The 8,419-nt window shown below is 33.4% G+C and overlaps 1 long non-coding RNA gene across 3 annotated transcripts; it reads left to right on the top strand.

Annotated features, from left to right (window-relative positions):
- The first annotated feature begins 879 nt into the window (after nucleotides 1–879).
- Nucleotides 880–5,612, top strand: LOC137488280 (uncharacterized). 3 transcript variants are annotated; one of them, XR_012393919.1, is made up of 7 exons: nucleotides 880–1,895; nucleotides 2,191–2,246; nucleotides 2,644–2,697; nucleotides 2,804–2,925; nucleotides 3,310–3,424; nucleotides 4,083–4,188; nucleotides 4,953–5,612. It is a non-coding gene; the product is annotated as an uncharacterized lncRNA (long non-coding RNA). The 3 variants fall into 3 exon arrangements; XR_012393921.1 differs by having other exon boundaries at nucleotides 1,819–1,895; nucleotides 2,807–2,925; XR_012393920.1 differs by having other exon boundaries at nucleotides 1,880–2,075.
- Nucleotides 5,613–8,419: the final 2,807 nt, after the last annotated feature.

Here is an 8,419-nt window from a genome sequence, read left to right as displayed (position 1 = left end):
TCATTGTAAAAGAATATTAGCTGCTTTAGTTCAACATCTACATTAACAGGATAATGAAGATGAAATCAGGGTGGACATTTCAGCAAGACAATGATCCAAAACCAAGCCAATGAAACTCTTAAATGCTTTCAGACATACAAAATCAAGCTGTAGAATGGCCCAGCCAATCACCTGACTTGAATCTAATAGAAAATACAAATTAAATATCAGATTTGCTAGACGAGACCCACACAACCATCAAGATTTTTACACTCTGTTAAAGTCTGAATAAAAATCATGTTTTCACATTTCTGCACAACCTAAAGCTCATTAGTAAATGATTTGACTTTTTTTATGACAAGCCTTTTTGTGATATGTGCTGTAACTAAGTAAGAACTTGACCTTGCAAAATTATCCTTATTTTAAGTACACTGTAAACGATTTCTGTTGTTTTCACAGTATTATACTGCATTTCTCAACAGTTTTTTACTGTATAAGCTGTGCACAGTGTGTTACTGTATATATTGTTGTTTTCACAGTATAATAATGTATTTTCAACTTTTCTATACTGTGAACATGGTTAACAGTATGTTACTGTAGATTTTATAATGAATTTTGGGGAAAAATCAGTTACTGTGCATCTAAATACAGTACTGCAAATGACCAAGAACAACTCCACACACACTATATATTATGATTATTATGTTTATTTATTTTTAGACAAATAATTTTGTGAAGTAAATAACCTAACCAGTTTCTTCAGACTGTTCAGTGCATTAAACTGTCCCCTGGTTTTCCATTTTTGGGTGCACTTTATAAGGCAACATGGAAATATTAAATAATATTTAATAAACATAACTTTGTGCTAAACCAAAACGTAAATTGGAACAAAAATAAATTGATTCACGTAACCAAAGACTGTTAAACACACAAAATGATTTTAAAGTCAGCTTAAATGTCAGAGTGACCAACCTGCTTTAGACGGATTCAAGAATATTGGGCACCCATGGGCCACCGTAGAGGTCACATTTCTCCGCATTTTCAAAACAACATTTTAAAAAATCTTAATAAATAAACCACAGAATTGAGTTTAAAACAACTACATTCTCGCATGAAAAACGGTTAAAACTTTATTTCATAACACATTTATTATCTAGTCATCGAAGACAGGGGATGTCTCAATAATGTCTAGGCCGATTAAAGCATGAGGTTTGCCGGATACATAGTGATGGAGCGCCGTCATCCCCTGGAGGTCAGAATCTCCCCTATCGGCAAAGCACACTTAAAATTAAACATGATATCTAAAAACAAACCACAGATTTGAGTTTGGAAGAGCTACATTCTCGCATGAAAAACAGTTAAAACTTCATTTCGTGACATATTAAACGCAATATTTATGATATGATCTGGCTTTTCTCATCCGCCATTACGTTATATTTGCTTGTTGGTGTGAAATGAACTCTGGGAGAAAAAAATATTAATTCTCAAAACACTTCAAGCGAACCTTATTCTTATTGTTAAAGTCAGATATATGTAATATTTTCGCTGGTAAAGTGAGAAGAAAAAAACAATATTACTATTTTATCAATATCACGTTTGCACTGGTTCGGTTCAGCACACAAACGACACCGAATCGGATTGAACCGTTTGCTCGGGAATTATTTTATCACACGTGTTTACAAGCACATTATGTGTATAAATGTGTGTGGCCGAGCAGTATAACGAAATAGTAATGACTGTTGTGTCTTACAATAATATACAAAAAGGAATCGGTTTTAGGCGGATTCGACTCTTTACTGTTCTAAGGAGCCGATTCATAAAGCCGAGCCGACTCGATTCGACCTTCACCAGGCAAGCAACGGCTCTCCTAATTTGAAATCCACCTGTCGCCTTTTCTTCCAGTGAATTAATCCTCGGTAAGTGTTTAAAAGTTAAATTCTGTTCGTTAAAGGATTGTTTTGTGTATATTTACGTGTAGTGTGGGTGTAATTTAAAATAATTAACCAAGTTACTTTAGTTGTACTGTAAGTTAGGTACTTATGTCACGTTATTCGACGCCAGACCGTGTTTGTAGTGTTTGCGAGGTATTAGATAAGGTAATTACAGTGAGTTTATCTTGAGTGAGTTTTTGACCATAGTAACGTTAAGTTACCTGAAAAAAAACGTAACTTTTACTTGGGGTTAACTGCATTAATGAATTCTCTATTTCAGCACAACACTGAGATGAAGGCAAAGTCACCATGAAAAGTTAAACGTTTAACGTTAAGGTAAGCTCTGGTCTTCATGTGGTCATTATGACTAAGTTATCATTATGGTTAAATTTGTAAACTGTAAGTTAGTTATTCAAACTAAACTCACAATGAAAGTCTAACTGTTTTATTAAATTGAGCTGATAATAAAATTCAGTTGATGTCTTTTAAGCTAACGTTAATATTAACATAATTCATATTAAATGTCTATTTCTCACTGGTTAATGAGCTTATTGTATAACGTTATTGTGTCATTAATTGTACATTTTATTTTTGGTGTTCAGGTGTAGGGAATGATTTGTATACAAATTTATTTGAACCCCATACAGATTTGTATGGTTGTACCATAGATTTAGATTATTAAATGTTAAGTCTTATTTTACTCTTATTATATTTATCTTTTTTGCACCTTTAGCAATTGATGCTGAAAAACTGATGCTACCAATCACTCCTCACTTGATTATTCAAGGTAATGTTGATGTCTTCCTTATTTTTATTAGATTTTGAAATGTCAAGTTGCTCACAGATTTGTTGTGAGGAGTTTCATGTACAACCTCTTTTTCTTCTTCTTCCAGTAGCGACGCAGTGGCACAGTAGGTAGTGCTGTCACCTCACAGCAAGAAGGTTGCTGGTTCGAGCCTCGGCTGGGTCAGTTGGCTGAATACAATGGCATAATGATTCTGCTTGCTCACAGGAGGTACTTGATTTAGTTTTCCTCAAGCGATACATCAGTTTTTATGAGTAATGCGTGACACTTGAATTGAAGGGACAGTTCACCCAAAAATGAAAATAATGGCATCTTTGGCATCCTCCACTTGTTTCAAAATAGTTCGATTTTTTTTTTTTGTTCCATTGAACACAAACTCATTTTTTTTTTTAAAAGAAATTTGGTTCAAATATGGATGTCAATAGTTTCTGGTTTCTAACATTCTTCAAAATATCTGCTTTAGTGTTCAACAGAAATTTAAATGGATTTAAAACACATGGAGTAATGGTGGCAGAATAGTAAACTATCCTTTTAAATATTTTATTCTGAGACTTATTTATATGTGTCTTGTCTTTTGCCATATTGTCTTTCTAGCTCAGATTGTGATGGACCTGGAATGTGACACCAGTTACTCTTAAGTCAAGAACCAAATAAAGCACAGATGTGGAGGGATCTGCAACTAAACTAACTGGAGGAAAGGAACCTTTAGGTAAAAACACCTGCTTTATTTAGATCTGAAGTATTTTATTTGGCATAGAGTATTATTTTTTTATTCTTATTCTAATTTTATGTTATGTATATACTGAATATAAGTCATTTAAATTTCACAAATGATTGAATATATAATATCATCTAGATGTCTTATTTTTTATTGTCTTAAACATTGGTGCTCAACCCTGTTCCTGGAGATCGACCTTTCTGCAGAGTTTAGCTCCAACCCTGATCAAACGCAACTAAACAAACTAAATAGTATCTGAAGGAGCACTTGGTAAATAAAGACAGGTGTTCTTGACCAAGGTTGCAGGTAAGCTCTGCGGAAAGGTAGATCTCCAGGAACAGGGTTGAGCACCCCTGATCTAAATGCTCAAAAATGCTGTTTCAGAGGTGAGGTTGGATGTAGTTCAGAAATAGATTCATTAGGATCAATGCTTAAAGTAAATGTTTACTTCTCTCTGTAGACCAAACATGCTTAGTATCCCACACATTTTAATGAATTATTTATTTTGGTTACTTTTACATCTATATATGGGTAAGCAAGTATTTAATAAATAAAATTATTTTAAACCACTTAACCAAATGACTCTATTACCCTAGCTTCTGGGAAAAAAACATGTAAAATAACAGATTTTTTTTTTTTTTTTTTTCAGTGTGGGTGATCATACTACCTTGATGTCTAACAAAGACTGCTCAAGAGCTCATTTGATGGCACATATTCTGTCCTGTCTACATCTCTGACGAAGTGCTTCGACATCAGTGAGTAATAAATCTTCATATTATCATGCATTAAGGATTTCTGTAAGCCTATCTTTAATGTTAGTTTGTAATCAGCAGTGACTGTTTTAAAATTTGGTATTTAAATTATTCTTAAAGTTTTACTGATGCTGTGCACAGTAACGTTATGATGATTTAATTTGAGGAAATGTCACTGGAGAGGTGTAATAATATTTATTTGTCTCACTGACATGCCATCACTGCATATTAAAATACAGTAATACGAATTGACCGCAAAATATTATCACAAACATTTCATGTAATAGACTGCTTGACTACTCTTCATTTCTTTGCTCAACTTTAACACATTTGATCGTGTCGCTGCACCTCTCGGCAGATTTTGCCAAAAATGAATGCTTAGTGATTACTTTGTTTTATGCGAACCAAATGTCAGTAACTCATCATTAGCATTTTTTTTTTTAAACCACCCATGGCTTTCATGTTCTCTAACGTAATCTTGTCTGTAAGTTAGAAGTAGATTTTCACATGTTAAAAGCCTAAAAGTACTTGATTAACATTAGTCACGTTAAATTAATTATTTTATTTATTTATTTATTTTAAATATGTAGCCTCTTAAGGTCAGAATTAACTGTGTTCACCCCTCTTAAATTCGTGGAAGCGCTAGTGTGGTCATGGAATCAGATATTCAAGCTATACAGTCAGACATTAAGTTAAGATGAGACTAGTGATTAGACTATGTGATTAGTTTTTACTCCAGTGATTGATTTTGCTTGTCGTTTTTGCAGGATCATCAGAAGTGCTCCTGCCCTTTTTCACTGTCCCTTTTCCACAACATCATTTGGCCTTCATCATTTCGTGTCTTGTAGCAGTATTTTCATCTGTTTTTAAAATTGTAATACTTTTTGATGCATTAATTGTTGACTGGTTTTACTGATCAATTTTTCATTAGTGTTCTGTTGCTGTGTTATATTGAATAATTGCTACTGTTTCAGTATGGTTTACACAATAAACGTTTATTGTGAAGTTTAAGTTTCAGATTCTTTATTTTTCTTGTATTTCTTGAACAGTTAAAATAACATTTGTGCAATTTTTGAACTTTTTTTGCTCATTATAAAGTAGCACTGTTAAATACAATAAAATAACATTTAATAACTGTAAAATACTATACAGTAATAATGAAAGTAACGTTAAAATACCGTAGATCTGCATGGTAAAAATGTACAGTAAAATACTGTTTTCAGTTTTGCAGTATGTGTATTACTACTGTAATTGGTGTTACAGTATAAAAAGAAAACAGTAAAATGATGTATTACATTTTACAGTAAATCTAATACTAAAGTAATTAGTATTACAGTAATGTTACTGTTTTATGAAATACAGCAGCTACTGGATAATTGTTGCCAGTAACTTACTGTTAATTTAACAAGAAATCGTTTACAGTGTACAAATTAAATAAGACAGTTTATCCAAAATGAAAATGGTGTCATTATTAACACCCTCAAATCACTGCAGACTGTTTTTTCTTTTTTTCACTAGACACTGTAAAGTGTTTTTTAATGTATTTTTGACCATACAATGCAATGTAAATTGTTGTATTATTACAGACTTCCCAATTATATCAAATTAAGTACATGTATATGTTCTCAGTTTCTGACTGAGAGGCAGCACACAACAGTGCTCAGCTGTTGTTCCCTCACAATGCATAAATTAAAACATGTTTTCATTTCATTTTATGTTTGAACAACCAAAGTAATGCTAGGGCTGACTATTTAACTGATTATGTTCTAATTATAATCTAAGTATTACACTATACTAAGGCTACCTCTGATAACTTAAGATACTACACCAATTGGTGTTTTACTTTAAAATGAGGCACAGATTTTTCTATTAGTTGCTAAGCATCTACTAGCTGTAACATTTTAACAGAGCATTATTTCCCACTGCATCCTTGGGAGTGTCAACGAGGGGTTAACACAGCTGTGCTGACCCTACTCCAGAGCTTGGTTTCACAACCCTGGGTGTCATAAATGCAGTGCAAATTTGTAAAATTACAAGTGTGAAACATTAATTAATTCAGGGTTAAAGTGTTGTTTAGAACATTGATAACCTGTTGATGATAGACGCTGGCAATCACAAGCTGGAAATTATTCAGATAATACCTTTCCATCGTAGTTTATGCCCAAGTTCTAAGTACACTGTAAAAAGTGATTAGTTGATTTTACTTTTTAAAAAAAAACAACAACTTTTAACAGTCTTTTTTAAAGTATAATTAACTTGTTGCTTTATATAAATTCACATTTCTGGAAAGTGCCAGGACCTACAATTTTTGCAGTTTTTGTTTTCGCAAATCCACCAGGGGCCACTGTGTATGCTTTTTGAGATCTCACATTTCTCTTGCGAGTGCCATTTGTGCCTGCTGTTCTCACGTAACAACATTGTTAGCCAACTAAGGTTGCAAGTCATTTCGTTACCAACATAGTTAGTTGATTTGGCGTTTCCCAAATCCATTGTTCCAATGAACATTCGCAAACTGTGTCACAAACTTCTATGCTTGCAACTACACCTCTGGAGCTGTAGTTAGAAACATAGTTCCTGGCTGTGTTCTATTCCCAGTTATCCCCCTTATGCCCTATTAGTTTACAACTTTCTAACATTTAAACTTGGAATGTTTTTTTTTTTAAAGAAAGCAATAAAGTCATCAATCTTAGGTGTAATTTGCTCTTAAAGTATTTTACAGTTCAGTTTTAGCGCTCTTTATGTTTACAATTGGCTCCCTTCGCAGTGCACTTTAAAAACATTGATGTCATTTTGAACACAGTCTCATGACGAAAGCTATAGGTGACCTATTATTTATAAGTTAAGATAAAGTTACAAAATGTCTTCAAAGCTTGTGAAAACAAAAAAACACAGCATATATTAATGCTTTTAATTTATAGTGGGGTATTTTATAAATATGTAATATCCTACTAAATAATATTAATAATATTAATAATAATAATAACAATAATAAGCATAATTAATAATATTAATAATAATAATAAGTAGGATTTTTTCAATTTGAGTTACGTTGTTGTTTGGGAAATGCACCCCGGATTGACTGACTAACTGACTGACTGACTGATCGACTGAGCCACCTTCCTCCTTCCATAAACTAAACAGTGTTTTCAAAAGCATCGATTGACCTGCCCACTCACCTCGATAAATCTAACCACATTTTCAGATTTTACCACATTCTCACCCTGTTTTTTACTTGTTTATTTTATTTTTTTTGGCTTCTGTTTTTGTTTTACCTACTTTCTAGTACCGTTCTTCGACTCAAACCCCATTGTTGTGGACAAACTGGTAACAGCAGGAAAGCCGTCCACACTGAGATAAGTGGTCAGCTGGTAAATACGAAAAAGAACGGCATCATACCATCCCGTGGTGTTCATTTTAAAGACAAAATGCAGCCATACCTACTTCTGGCTATATAATTTGCGATCTCCAGAAGAGTACAGTACATAGGGCTACATTTTCAGAATAAGCCTGTGTTGCTTTTAAGTCAACCGGTTGACTCACTTTTTTAAAACAATTACTTTTTACAGTATACTTGCATATGAGCATTTTGACATTTTATTGAATAATTTTATGCAGTATTCCAAAATGTGCATAAAAATAGGTGGTCACACTTTATTTTGATGGTCCGTATGTTGAATTAAATTACGTGGCATCTACATGCCAACTAATTCTTATTAGATTATAAGTAGACTGTTAGGTTGGAGTTAGGGTTGGGGTTAATGTAAGTTGACAAGTACTTGCAAAGCTTCTTATAGTCAGTTAAATGTCAGCAGTATCAACAGATATTAAGCTGACAGTCTACTAATACTCAAAGGGACCATCTAAATAAAGTGTTACCAAATAGGTGGATAGAAACATAACTATTGACTCAAAAACAGCTACCTGCAATGCTCATTAGAGCTCATGTTTGTTTTCAAAGAGAGACAGTTGTAGAAGTTTGCTCTCACCAGCCTTTTCGACCTGGCAAATTAACTGAAAAAGCATGCCATTTTCACCAAGGTAACAAATTAACCCAGCCTCTCCAGATCGCTTGATTTCCTTGGTAACACCATGCAGTTGTGACTGCTCTGCTGCCACGCATAGAAGATCTTAATCTCACCTTTCCCTCAGATCTTGTTAAACAAACTGACTCTATAACTAGCTCCAAAAGAAAAATGAGGGGAGAAAAAAAAGAGATCTCTTTGCGCCTGAGAGA

This window comes from Danio rerio, chromosome 18 (genome assembly GCF_049306965.1).
Source record: "Danio rerio strain Tuebingen ecotype United States chromosome 18, GRCz12tu, whole genome shotgun sequence".
NCBI classification, from domain to species: domain Eukaryota; kingdom Metazoa; phylum Chordata; class Actinopteri; order Cypriniformes; family Danionidae; genus Danio; species Danio rerio.
The sequence above is the reverse complement of the archived record's forward strand: the minus strand, read 5'-3'. Positions and strand labels throughout refer to the sequence as shown.